Source organism: Cupressus sempervirens, chromosome 7 (assembly GCF_028749045.1).
Source record: "Cupressus sempervirens isolate cs-2001-9-10 chromosome 7, ASM2874904v1, whole genome shotgun sequence".
Classification (NCBI taxonomy): Eukaryota; Viridiplantae; Streptophyta; class Pinopsida; order Cupressales; family Cupressaceae; genus Cupressus; species Cupressus sempervirens.
The window spans coordinates 350,288,529-350,304,348 of NC_143124.1; positions in this window are offsets into that span (position 1 = coordinate 350,288,529).

Sequence of the window (15,820 nt, forward strand, 5' to 3'; positions counted from 1 at the left end):
CGAGCCAGCGTGTCAGGAGGACCCCATCATCTCCACCATCTCCCTCCACAGGACGATAGAAGACGTCGAGAGATTTGTTTCCTTCCCCTCATGGGAAGGAATAGATATAGTTTATCTAGACATGTATATATATATATATATATATATATATATATATATATATATATATATATATATATATATATATATATATATATATATATATATATATATATATATATATATATATATATATATATATATATATATATATATATATAGATAGATAGATAGGCATCAGCTGACATATTTGATACACATTTGATGTATATGACATTTTATATTTGATGTATGACATTAAATTAGATATGTGCATGTATGACATTAAATTAGATATGTTTATGTATGACATTAAATTCAATACCTAATCTATTTGAAACTTTGATAGAGTATTGATTAACAATAAAATTTATCATTGTTTAAGCATAAGTTAATCATTTGCAATATGTCATCGTCATATGATTTATGATCTTGTTCATGTTTAAAGTTTACCTTCTTTATCATTTTTTTATCAAGTTTAATTCAATACATAATTAGTTTTAATTTTTGATAATATATTGATTAGCAATAAACTTTATCAGTCAAGATCAATTAGGAACTCTTGGAAATAAAATTTATCAAGCAATATTTGTGGACCTCCTGGCAATTGGTCACCTAAATGAGAACCTTTAGATTTATTAGGAACTCCATGAAATAAATCAGTAGCTTGAGAAGCTCTCCATTTTTTAAGCTTCAATACATAACCACCATTCTTTATCATCAATTAAAAAATGTCAGAGATAGTAGAGATATCACAATAACACAACTTAGGATCTTCAAAAAATCAACTTAGTTTGTAAGAATCACCACAGATACAATCGCACAAGTAAAACCATACTCCCTAAGACACTTCTATAACATGTACCATGCTTACTAACCTTGTAATGAGCATTTAATCTGAAGAATTGGTGACCACCAAGCAAGAAAGTTGTGAAAACAAGGGTTAAAGTTCAGGGGACAGACCTGTAGCAGGAGATTTGTCTTAATAAGGATAGTGTTTGAGTTTGGGAACATGCTTGTGATGAAAAAAATTGATGTTTTCATCTTTAATTGGTCAGAAAAGTGTTGGCATGTGTGGGATTGACCAAGCCCTAGGAACAAGGGTTTTGAAAGGGTGAATTGGGGCTTCTGGGGTTAGGGAACTCTTAGATTGAAATTGAGTGTGGAATATCCTAATTAAAGACATTTTTAGAGATTGTGAAAAATTTGGAAACCATATCTTAAGTCTTCCTATCAATTGCTTTGTAATTGCATCATTCTTACATTGTTGGAAATAGGTGCAGTGTGAAGGATCTCTGATATTTTCCAAAGGAAGGGTATCTAAGTTTTATATATTTTTTTTGGAAGGATAAAGGGTATCCAAAACATCCATTTCTTCAAGGATTCTTTTGGGAAAAAAAAAATTATTGATCAATTTGTCTTGCTGCTGTCACCAAATTGGAAAAACTTGCATTGACAACATTAGGGTACATTGAGCATTTTGACTTAGAAGTTATTGAAGCTGAAAGGTATTGATTGGAACATTCTAGCTATGCCAAAAAATACCTATTTAATATGTTACTGATATTTATAACATTGAAATTAATTTATTGCTTGTCAATGACTATTTTAGCAATTACCTAGTTTGATCTCATCAATTGTAACTTACTCAATTATTCATATTAAGAGGTACTATTATAAACATAGCATAATCAAACTATAGGATTGAAACTCCTACAACATTCTAAAATGCATACTTTATTCAATCAGTATCTAGTAACATGCTAAAAACACTAAGTAAAATATTGAATGTTAATGACAACCAAAAAATGGATTCACATATTATCAAATCTATATCAATATTCATCAATAAATCAAGTAGCAGTGTTGCATAATTTATGCCTACAATCTCCTCCTTTCACATTAATGGAAAACACTCATCTTAAAACATACATTAATGGCAACAATTACATATCATAAAACTACAACATGACAATACTCACATATCCTCTTGACTTATTCATGGATGAATACACTCATATTCTTCAATACTCACCAATATTTAACATCTTCAAATTATGATGAAGCACAATAATGTTTCCACTCTTTTCTATTATATATTTGCCCTTATGAAAATACTCATAGAATTAGATTGCATCACTTTTGTACTTCATGTCTCTGCTTGACTCATATCTTAACTATGACACTTCTCTCCCTGAGTAGCATTCACCAATAGTTCATTTCTCCCCCTTTGACTCGTATCTTTTATTTTTACATTACTACCTTTGATATAAGTCCATTCAATATTTTATTTTCATCTCCATATAAATAATCTCCCTATAACCAATCTCCCCCACTTTGACAAAAATTCCAAAGATAACAAATCATTCAAAATATATGCCCCTTTACTTTTTATTATTCTTGATTATAACTTTCTTTCTCTTTATTTATCTTGGCATCACAACATCACACTAAGAATTCTCCCATAGTCATGCTAAGAATTCTCTCTAAGTCATGCTAAGACTTCTCCCTCAATGGATTATACCACTACATCAATTCATACATAAGATATTCTTCATCAGTACATATGAAGTGATATAATCAACATATTCCTTTAGTTAACTTTAGCTAGGAGAATGGACCCAAATCTACCTTTGATGTCAACATACCAAATCTCAAGTCTTCCAATCAGTTGCTTTGTAATTGCATCATTCTTACATTGTTGGAAATAGGGGTAGTGTGAAGGATCTCTGATATTTTCCAAAGGAAGGGTATCTAAGTTTTATATATGTTTTGTGTGAGGATAAAGGGTATCCAAAACATCCATTTCTTCAAAGAGTCTTTTGGGAAAAACAAAAGTTATTGATCAATTTGTCTTGCTGCTATCACAAAATTGGAAAAACTTGCATTGACAACATTTTGGTACATTGAGCATTTTGGCTTAGAAGGTATTGAAACTGAAAGGTATTGATTGGAACAAGTTAGATATGCCAAAATAAACCTATTGATGCCTTGAAACCTCCTAGAGTTGACTATTTGTAGATTTTTCCCATCAAGACCTAGAAGGGTCTCTTGGTACACTTCTACACTTTTGCTCATTTTGGGTTGTCTAAAGGGCTCATCATACTTTCTTTTGCATTAGAAGGGGATAGGATGAGGTTTGGGATAGGGTTTACTTGGCCACCCAAAGCTAATAGAGTAGACAATTTGATCCCACAACGAAAGGTGAGAGAGATTTGGTAGTTGGAAACTTTGTACTGGCCAACACTGCAAGTTTCAGCATCACCCGAGATGGCATCGTAAAATGAAAATGGTGTGTGAACTCCAAAAAGAGAGAGAGGTTATTTAGGTCTTCACAACATGGTCATGTAAGAACTATAATTGCATCCATACCTTGCATGAGCTTTGAGATATGCCCTATCAAAGATCACAGCCCTATGGCATTTAGTGACCCTTAGGGACATTCTAGTTTGACGTGCCTGAGAATGTTTGAGCACTGAAGGGGATAGAAAAGGTTGGAGATAGGGTTTACCTGGCCACTCAGAGCTAACGGAGTAGATAGTTTGTGTAGACACCTAAATTTAATTACACTGCTATGGTAATCTAATTTAGCCATCTCTAAAGGCATCATTAATTAAATTCTTATTTAATTAATCCTTTGCCATCCCTAGTTGATTAATTTAATTAATTATCTATAGTCCTAATTGATAAATCAAATAATCTAGTATTTATCAATTAAATCCTTTTCTCCTATCTAATTCCAAAAATCCCCATTTATTAAATAAATCTATTTGATAAATGAAATCCTCAAATTCAAAAACCCCTAACCTATCTCTAATCCTCCATTTAGCCTAATCCACCCCATCCACCCATACTAACCAAGCTTAGCCACTAACTCACCCACCCTCATTAATGCCATCCACTTGCACATCTCTAACATCCCTAATCTAATCCTAAACCCAAGCCTAATCCACCCCCTAATGTTGTCACATTCCTTAAACAAGTTTAAGACTTTCCTAATCCAAACCAAAGTCCCCCCTCAAAAAGCCCAACCACTAAGTCATGAGTGCTCTTACAAAACATAAAAGACTCTTACAAGCCCACTCATGACTCTTACACCCATCTTCCACACTCTTCCCTCTTCCACACTCATTCCTCTTACATCCCTCTTACATACTCAACCCCACTCATCATGCCTTTAACCAACCCTTTACCCTACCCTCTCACACTCATCCTCCTTGTGACAAGTGTCACCTTCCCATTGGTGCTAAACAAGCACAATCCATGTGCTCCCCTTTGAGTTCATCTTAGCCCTCCTTAAGCCTTCGTCAATCCTTGCATCTAAGCCCTCCATCCCTCTACCCCTTAGCCTATAAATTGAATCCCATCCCAAGCCATTTCATCAACAATCTTTGAGCTAAAGTTACCATGCTATTTTGAGAACCAAAGCCATCAATCTTACCCTTATAATGCCAAATTGAGAGCTCACAAAGCTACCAATTTTCCATTACCCATCTCCATTGAAGCAAGCTTTTGAGCATCTTGAGCATACATCCACAGCAAAAGGACACATCTACAGAATCAAGAAAGCATGGAGTGTTTTATCTTGTGAGGTTTGCACTTCTTGTTTGCTTTCTTTGTCTAAGCATATATGTGAATTTAGTTTTTAGTTTGTGAATGTTTACTTTATTTTTTAGTGTTCTTTGCATACTAAATCTTGTTCTACAGTTTGATCCCACGAGGAAAGGTGAGAGATATTTGGCAGTTGGCAACTTCGTATTGGCCAACACTGCAAGTTTCAGCATCACCCGAGATGGCATCGTAAAATGAAAATAGAGTGTGATCTCCAAAAAGTGAGAGAGGTTATTATAGGTCTCCAAAACACGGTCTTGTAGGAACTAGAATCACATCCATACCTCACACGAGCTCTGAGATATGCCTCGTCAAATATCACAACCCTATGGCATTTAGTGAACCTTAGGGACATTCCAGTTCGGTGTGCCCGAGAATGTTTGAGCTCCGAAGGGGATAGGACAAGGTTGAGGATAGGGTTTACCCTACCACCTAGAGCTAATAGAGTAAACAGTTTGATCCCACAACAAAAGGTGAGAGAGATTTGGCAGTTGATAACTTTGTACTGGCCAACACTATAAGTTTCAGCATCACTCGAGATGGCATCATAAAATGAAAATAGAGTGTGATCTCCAAAAAGAGAGAGAGGTTATTGTAGGTCTCTACAACATGGTCTAGTAGGAACTAGAATTGCATCCATACCTCGTAGGAGCTCTGAGATATGCCCTGTCAAAGATTGTAGCCCTATGGCATTTACTAACCCTTAGGGACATTCTGGTTCAGCATGCTCGAGAACGTTAGAGTGCTGAAAGAGATAGGACAAGGTTGGGGATAAGGTTTACTCGACCACCTGGAGCTAATGGAGCAGATAGTTTGAACCCACAATGAAAGGTGAGAGAGATTTGGTAGTTGGAAACTTCGTACTAGCCAACATTACAAGTTTCAACATCACCCAAGATGGCATCGCAAAATAAAAATAGATTGTGATCTCCAAAAAGTGAGGGAGGTTATTGTAGGTCTCTGCAACACAGTCATATAGGAACTAGAATTGCATCCATACCTTGCACGAGATCTGTGATATGCCTCATCAAAGATAGCAGCCCTATGCCATTTAGTGACCCTTAGGGATATTCTAGTTCGGCATGCCCGAGAATGTTTGATTTCTAAAGGGGATAGGATGCAATTAGAGATAGGGTTTATCCAATCACCTGGAGCTAACAGAGTAGATAGTTTGATCCCATGACAAAAGGTGAGAGAGATTTGGTAGTTGGTAACTTTGTACTGGCCAACACTACAAGTTTCAACATCACTTGAGATGGCATCATAAAATGGAAACAGAGTGTGATCTCCAAAAAGTGAGAGAGGTTATTATAGGTCTCTACAATACAGTCCTGTAGGAATTAGAATTACATCCATACCTCACACAAGCTTTGAGATAAGCCCCATCAAAGATCATAGCCCTATGGTATTTAGTGACCCTTAGGGACATTCTAATTCGGTGTGCCTGAGAGCGTTCAAGTGCTGAAGGAGATAGGATGAGGTTGGGGATAGGGTTTACCTAGCCATCTAGAGCTAATAGAGTAGATAGTTCGATCCCACAACGAAAGGTGAGAGAGATTTGGTAGTTGGCAACTTTGTACTCACCAACACAGCAAGTTTCAACATCACCTGAGATGGCATTGTAAAATAAAAATGTAATGTGATCTCCAAAAAGTGAGAGAGGTTATTGTAGGTCTCCACAACATGGTCTTTTAGGAATTGGAATTGCATCCATACCTTGCACAAGCTCTGAGATATGCCTCATTAAATATCACAACGCTATGGCATTTAGTAACCCTTAGGGACATTCTGGTTTGATGTGCCTGAGAACGTTCAAGCTCTAAAGGGGATAGGATGAGGTTGGGGATAGGGTTTACCCAGCCACTCGAAGCTAACAAAGCAAACAGTTTGATCCCATGACGAAAGGTGAGAGAGATTTGGCAGTTGCCAACTATGTACTAGCCAACACTACAAGTTTCAACATCATCTGAGATGGCATCATAAAATAGAAATAGAGTGTGATCTCCAAAAAGTGAGAGAGGTTATTGTAGGTCTCCACAACACAATCTTGTAGGAACTAGAATCGCATCCATACCTTGCACGAGCTCCGAGTTATGCCCCATCAAATATTGCAGCCCTATGGCATTTAGTGACACTTAGGGACATTCCGGTTTGGCGTGCCTGAGAATATTCAAGCACTAAAGGGGATAGGAAAGGGTTGGGGATAGTGTTTACCCAGCCACCTAGAGCTAATGGATAGACAGTTTGATCCCACGACCCTTTTTCCACTACATTGCAAATTTGAGCAACTTTTACAACTTTCAACAATGCAACTTTGAACAAAAAGTGCAATGTTTACATTTTTCACTTGATTCCAATTCTATGACTTAGAAAAGGTTTGGCAACAATAAAACATCAAGGGAATATGGGAATATAGATAGTTTTATGGTTATTTCCCAACAGTTGCTAAATTGTTGCAAAAGTTACTAATGCAACTTTGCAATTTTTGCACTTTTTGGAATTTCAACTAACCACCAATCTAAATGAATCATAATCATTCCAAATGATTATTATAGGACTCAAAACCACTAAACCAACCTTAAAAAGTGCAAAAAATTAAAAAATGCAAAAAGTTGCCAAAGAGAATTTTTTGCAAATAATAGTTGTCAAACTAAAAATGAGGTTGTATGGTGTTCCAACCATCCAAATGGAAGTTATAACTATTTTAAGGCATGTACTTAAGATCCCCACACATGGGAAAGGTCATTGTATGGATAATGGACAGCATTAGTGAATAAAAAAACTCAAATTTTATGTCTTTTTTTACTATTTTTTCAATTATGTACGGCTTGTACGGATTGCTGGTGGTACCTACAAGTCTTATATAGTTGGATAGAGGGTTGAGTCAAGATTCCATTTTAATATGTTTGAGGTCTTTATCTTGTATACAAAAAAAGTTATATCAGTTTTAGTAGAGGTAGGTCAAATTTACTCCAAATTTGAGACTTTCAGCAAGATGGAATCCTAACTTGCAAACCCACTGTGGGATTTCAATGCCACTTTGTGGAATAAAATTTAGGAGAGGGTTCTTTGAGATGGCAGAGATTTAGGGCTATAGGAGCATGACATCTATTTTTACCAGTAAGCCCTACACTGAACATAATCTTATGTAAAGTCTAGATTTGAAGGAAAAAGAAGGATCAGGCTCCCAAACTGATTAATCTGACCCAAGTGAAGGGTGTAGAAGGAAAAGTTTGATACATATCAAAGATCCAAGGGGTTGAACCAAGTTTTTGAACCCATTTCTTTATGTTTTCCTTGTAACCCAGCCTAAATTGGCCATTTAGGACTGTGACACAAAGTGGGCATAACTTGATGCTGGAGCCGAGTTGGTGGTTAATCTTTTGGAATCTCTTAGGGGATGTTGAAGAGTGTTTCAAAATTCAAAAATAGTGGGGGCTCCTTTGTATGGTTTGGGATTTTGACCGTTAAAACTAGAAATTGTCCTAATAAGAAGTGCTAGTAATAGTTTTGAAATTTGATTGTTGAATGTCGAGAAACTTCAAGTTTGGGATTTTTCTTGTTGGTTTGAGTCTATAATAACCATTTCCATCTAAAAAGATGAGTGTTGAAACCATTTAAGAAGTATTTTCCTTTGTAGGCCTATTGGTGGCAGGGAGTTCCTAAGTGTTGATCCAAGTTGTTTGAGTACCCTAAGTTTGAGGGTTGGGCTTGTGAAGTGGAGTCCACTTGTAGGGTAGAGTCTTCCTATATTAGAATTCCATTGGATCCTTAGTTCTTGGTGTCTTCAATGAATGTATCTTCATAGAATGACCTTGGTGCCCCTACACCATTAAGCGATGATGATGAACATGAGTAAAATTATGAGATTTGTGCATACATGTTACAATGAAAAAGTCGTATCTATTTTGAAATTAAGAACTATAAAACAAGTTTCAAGAGAAGCTTAGGCAGAAAGACTTTTTTTCTATGAGATGACTACTCTTGGTAATAAGCTACCAAATATTGAAACTACACTCAAATCCAATATTTATAAGGATAAGGAAGAACTTTTGAAACATAGTAGCTATGCGAAGTGTAAGAATTTTCTCAAGGAAAAAAATTAAAATGACAAAATCTAGTAGCTCAATCAATAACACAAATTTTCCAATTGTTGGCCAACATTGGTGCAGGAGCACCAAGGTCACAAGCAGGAGGCAAGATGAGCAATCCTTAGGTGGATTGGAAGACAAATGGCCTTCTAAGGTCATTAAAACTTTTAATGAGTTTAATCATGGACATGTGATCTTTTTTTGATCATAGATTGATCATATTTTAATCAAAGCTTTAATGTAAGCCTTAATGGCATTATTGAGCCTACAAGGTACCTAGGGGTCACTCGGAATGAATTTGGATTGATCCTAGGTTAGGGGTGGATAGAAAAGACCTATAAAGGTCTTGAATAATGTAATAAGGCTATCAAAGCCTCTAAAAGATGTAAAAGGCACTAAAAGTGCAATATTTTGTAAAATTGCCAATAATCAAGTCATGTAAGGGGTCCAAAGGGTAGATATAATTTTTGTTTAATTTTTTGAGTTTAATAAGGTCTCAAATGACCATATTAATGTAATGGGATAGTCATGTATCAAGGAATATCAAAAACTTGTCAATTGACAACTAAAAGTGTCAATTTGACAACAAAATAAGTTGATTAATGCACAAAGGTGGTTAGAGGGGTAGTTAGGGAGGTTTCACTTGGTTTTGAGAGTCTATATGAGTTTAAAACCTCATTCCCACGTGTCAAAGACAAGTTTGAATGGTCAAAATTGATTGATAATGTAAGATTTTTGAATTTTGAGCAATGAATGCATAGTTTCCCCTAAAATTTGAGTTCTAGAGATGTTGCAAAGTAAGGGTTCTAGAAAGCCCTAGGGTAAAGGGGCTAGAAAGGAGGGTTTTGTAAAAACCATTGTAATGTTGATCATGAGACCAAAAAAATAGAAGAATCCTTACATTTGAGTCATGTCTTAAGACTATTTTGGGTCATGGGAGTTCCAAAATTCAAGGGATTGTGATTTGCTTTGTAAATGGCCTCAAACTAGGCGTAGTTGGCAGACTGAAATAGCCAGTTTTGAGTGATATTTTACAAAACAAGTGTAGTTAGTTTTGGAGTATATTTTAGAGTGAGTAAAATGGTATTTTAATCATCCAATATTTTAGGAATTTCTGTGGAAAAATTTGGAGAAAACAGCAAATTAGTGACTGGCAAGGGCTAGTTGGAACACGCCTAAAAGAGGCAAAATTGAGAAAGTGTAAGCGATGAGTTACTGAGAGTGTGCAAGGAGCTGGAAAATTTTATATGGGATGGTTTGAGATGATCCAAGTTGTTGGGGCCATGGTATGAAGCCAAGCAAAAGTTTTGGTATGTTGGAGGTACCAGGGTACACTAGGTGCATGGTGAACAATGTGAGTGTTTAGAAGACAAACTGAAGATTTGGGTTATAACCTCTTAGATATGGTTGTAGGAAGATGTTACCAAGTCAGATACCTCCTCTTGAACCCTAGTAGATTCTAATTCCTTGGTTAGATTCCAAGAATACAATAAAATCCCAGAGTTGAGTTGTGGTTTCTAGGGGAATATAGGAGGGCTTTGAATCAAACACACACACTTGTTGTATAGTCACAGATATTGTGATCATTCATGAACTTGAAAAACTAACACCATGTTAGAAATAGTGTTTTGAAAAAGGACTACAAAATAGAGGGAAATGGCCATCAAATATGCATGATTTAAATAGCTACATTAAATAGCCCTTTACTTCATAAATCACTTCAACTCAATCATTACATTGTATAGACAACCTCATCATATGTCACTTGAGAAAACCTATCATGTACAAAATGAGGGAAAAATCCACAAAATTAAATCTTAAAATGTTACAATAGTAAAAACCTCATGGAACACACATGGGATGAATATACATAATAAGGTATTAAACCTTTCCAAAATTCAAACTTTATGATAATAATGAGTCAAAGTCCAACAAATTGGAATGCACTGATTGCAAGTATTCTTGGGTATCTATTACAAGGAACCATGGTTTGGAAGAAAATTAAGAGTAAATTAGTCTTTTAGCTAGGAAAATGAGCTTAATAAACACTTTTGAGATGGTCATCTCATGATGATCATGGATAAATCATTCAAAGTATACGCTGAACCTACCCAATATATACTTGCATCACTTAAATCACATTAAATGCTGGAACAAAATCAATAAATACAATAAAAGTTGTTAATATAAGAACCATTTTAGGGAAGACTAAATTGATTGTCTATATACTTTTAATTCTTGTCAAATCCATCAATATACATTTTGTATCCTAAAATATCGAAAGTTTGATTTCTTTTAAGTAGACCTAAATAGTATTCTGGTTCTCTCAACCTATATATTGACTGATCAACATTATCCTTAGAGAGAACTATATTTGTAACTACCCCATTATCATCAGATTGAGACTTATTTTCCTTCTTACTTTTTGATGATTGTGATCCTCTGCAATTCCAAGCATAAGATGATTAACATACAATGATACTTGAACAAAGAACACTAATAAATATTGAGGATGTGAATTGATAATACCATTTCACAGATGATTTTGGCATCTCACCCTTTATCACTTGTGCTTTGACTTTATTAGCCCTCTTCTTTGGTGACCTATAAATGAAGAGTTAGAATAGTAAAAAATCTAAGATAATATTAATCCACTAAAATTATAGAATGAAAAAAATTGAATTTGGCTTGTCATTAAGAATTATCCATTTGTAGAAATCATTTCTTTCTAAGTTATATGATAACCCTTGCTTGATGAGTATTCAAAACTTCTCCCATTGTATCCTTGCTTTTGCCAATTTGAAGTTAATGGTTACATGCACACAATCATGACTTTACATCACAAATCATTCACATTCTAACAATTTTCATGTTCTTTCATTACATTTTGATCTAAACAACAAATTGTAAACTTTCACTTATTCAAACAACTAATCTAAAAATGGGTCCTATTAAAGAATCTAATATAAATTCAAATAATGTATCTAGATTCTAAATAAATAAAAACATAAAAACTATGATTTAAACTAAATCTCATCACTTACACATCATAACAATATGGTCCACCTTAGTCATGTGGGTAGTCTTGGGGAAGAGGTTGTAACATTGTATTTGGATCCAATTGATCACTCTTTCTCTCTCTCCCTCTCTCCCTATTCAATCTAATGAGCCAACTGGATCTGCTTGACATATTAATGTCGCAAGTATTGCCTCATGGTTTGACTCGCAAACTTTCCAAAGAATGTTATTATGTGGTTTTCCACCATATTTTATCAAGTGGACATTTGATGCGACAACAAGGTTTGAATAATGAAGAATCATTCTCTCTATTTGCCAATCCTTGAACAACCACAAGTTAGGGTTCTTCATAGAATATCATCTAAGCCATGTGCTTGTTACAACCACCACACCGACATGGTACTCTAAACCTTCACCATATATAACTGAGTGATTTAATTTTTGTTTAGCATCAACACAATGACACACATAATAATATGTCCTTTCTTCATTGTCTTCAGCTGCAATAATAGCAAAAACATGGCCTACAATGACTAATGTACAAAATGCAGTCATTAATTTAGAAAATACTTGGGTAAAAGTTGTAAAGTTACATATTGAAATTACAAAGATATATAAATATATATATTACCAGGTTACACTAGATCTGACAAAGTGGTCAAAGTCAATAGACGAATCCATCTCTACCATTTCTAGTGCTTGTGATGTAGAAGCATCCTGGGTTGCCTTGTTATCCTGCTCATTTCTTGTTCATTCTACAGTTGGTGCCGAGTTACTTAGTTGGTGTCGAGTTACTTAGTTGATGTCGAGTTACTATAGCACTCTTGATGTGCCGAGATACTCAGTGTATGCTGAATGTTTCTTCATGTGTTGAGTTTCCATTTGATGTTGAGTGCCAATTTCCTAGTGGGTGTCAAGTTATCCAGTGGGTGCCAAGTTATCTATGTCTAGTTCCTATTTGGGCTGATTGTGCTCGCATTTAATTTTGGTATGGGTAATTATATTTGCTTTGAGATGACTTGTGGCTTCTCTATGTTCTAGAATGTTCTGTAAGCCATTTTGCCAAGTATAAATAAAGTGTTTAGGCTTAGAGTTAAGTAAGTCTTTGGAAGAGAAGAAGTTTTTGGGAAGAGAAGTTGGAGATAAGAGAGAAAAACTGAAAGTGCGAATTTGCATTTGGATCTCTAATTGTGAATATATTTGTAATTGGTCGTAACCCAGAAGCCTTACAGCTGGGCATGTATGCTGAATATTTGATGAGTCAATAAAAGATATCTTGTTCTCTCTCCTTGGTGTTGTTCTTTGTGTTTGCTTATGTTGTGTTAACTCTTGCAGGGTGGTTTGGATAGCTGGGTGAGCCTTTGGCCCTAGTTATTCATCCTCTTTCCTATGTTAGTTGGTATTAGAGCTTGAGGTTCATCCTTGTGGAGATTGGATCATGTAGAACCCTGATTTGGATTTGGTTGTAGGGTGGGAGATCTGTGGATTTGACCTATAACTTGTAGAGGGTTACGATCTTGCAGGAACCTAATTTGTAAATATAGTTCATGGTAAAGGAAATAATGTTGATAATGTTATATTGAATTAGTTCAGACAAATTGTAGCCAGATTAGATGCTATGGAGATAGCCTAGAGGAGAGGAGCACATCTTGATGATGTAAGTGATAATGAAGTTGTAGCACCAAATCCTAATCAAGAACCTGAAGAAGACCAAGATGAAGCAAGATAATTGAGAGTATTTTCTAGAGTGAATTTAAAGCCTATTTTAGAAGTTGTTCCTTATGATGGAAAATTAGACACCAATGCTATGTTGGATTGGATCTATGATATGGAGAAGTTCTTTGAGTATGAAAACACTCCTTATAATAGAAAGGTGAAGATTGCAGTCACTAGGTTGAAAGGTCATGCATCACTATGGTGGGAGCACTTACAAACTAATAGACAAAGGAGAGGAAAGGAGAAGATCAGAACTTGGCCAAAGATGGTGAACAAGGTAAAGAAAAAATTCCTTCCTACTGATTACCAAGTTAGCTTGTTGAGAAAGATGCAAAATTTGAAGCAAAAAGACTTGACTGTGAAAGAGTATACTGAGGAATTCTATAGACTGGACATTAGATCTGGATATGTGGATGATGATGTTGAGAAAATTGCAAGGTATATTAATGGATTAAGATCTAGAATACAAGATAAAATAAGTTTTGTGAAATTGGAAAGTGTAGAAGAAGCATATCAATATGCCTTGAAAGCTGAGGAGATCTTGACAAAGAAGCATGAACAAAGATAGAGAGGTAGAGGTGGTAGATTCTAGAGAGGTAGAGGTAGATCTTATGGAGAAAGTGGTAGATTTGATAGTTCTATACAGGATAAAGGCAAATATGAATGGAAGAATGATGACAAAGGCAACACTGAATGGAAAAGTGGCAATTCTTATCGAGGAAGAGGTAATTCTTATTCTAGAGGTCGATTTCATGGTAATTATTTTAGATGTGGCAAAGAAGGGCATAGATCCTTTGAATGTAGATCTTTTAAAGGTGGGAAAAATAATAGAAATGCTATGATTCAAGAAGACATGGATAGTTCACCAAGTGGACTTGAGGCTGGAGAAAATTTGATGGTGAGAAGAACCTATTTTAAGGAGAAGTCTTTTCAAGACAAGATGTAAGATGGCTGGAAAATGCTGTAAAGTGATCATTGACAATGGAATTTCTACAAATCTAGCATCAAAAGAGTTGGTTACCAAGTTGTAGTTGTAGAGGCTGAAACATCCAAAACCTTATCATGTTTCATAGATCAAAGATGAGCATAAGATATTGGTAAGTATGCAATGCCTTGCGAAGTTCAAAATTGGACATTACTTTGATGAATTTTTGTGTGATATTATGCCCATGGATTGTTGTCATATTTTGTTGGGTAGACCTTGGCAATATGATAGATATGTTGTACATGATGGAAGATTAAATCAATATACTCTTTGGGTAAATGGGAAGAAACAAACATTCTTGCCTTTGATTGAAGTTCCAGATGAGGTTAATTATACTACTATGAAAATTTGCATAGTTAAGGGGAAACAATTTGAAAAGGAAGTGAAGAAGAATCAGGTTTGTTTTTCTATAATTCCAAGAAAATTGAGTTTTGTCAATGGAGACTGAGTGTTAGAAAACAATGCTAATCGAGTACCAATCAATGGTGACAGAGTGATAGATGGTAGTATTGATCAAGTTCCAGGAGAAGTTGTAGAGTTGTTGAATGAGTATAAAGGCATTATTGCTGAAGATATACCTGATGGTTTACCTCCTATAAGAAGTATAAGTCATTGTATGGATCTAATTCCTAGAGCTAATTTTCTAAACAAAGCACCATATAGATTAACACCTACAGAGAATTAAGAACTTAACAGACAAGTGGTTGAGTTGCAGAAAGGTTTGATCAGAGAAAGCTTGAGTCCATGTGTTGTACTTGCTATATTAGCACCTAAAAAGAATGGAGAATGGAGAATGTGTACTGATTCCAGAGCTATTAACAAGATAACAGTGAAATATAGATTTCCTATGCCAAGGATGGATGACATAATGGATTGTTTGAGCGGAGCAAAGTATTTTATCAAGATTGATTTGAAGAGTGGCTATCATCATATCAGAATTAGAGAAGGTGATGAATCGAAGACTGCTTTCAAGACAAAATATGGTTTGTATGAATGGTTGGTTATGCCTTTTGGTTTGACTAATACACCTAGTAATTTCATGAGGTTGATGAATGAAGTTCTGAAAAGATTCTTGGGTAAATTTGTGATTGTTTATTTGGATGATATTCTGATATTCAGTAAGACTAAGGAATAACATCTTGAGCATATTAGACAAGTATTGTAGAGGTTGAAAGAGGAAAATTTTTTGATTAATTTGAAAAAGTGTTCTTTTATGCAAGAGGAGATTGTGTATCTAGGATTTGTGATTTCAGCTAATGGATTGAGGATGGATCCTAAGAAGGTTAAAGCAATTTTGGAATGGCCTACACCTAAGAATGTG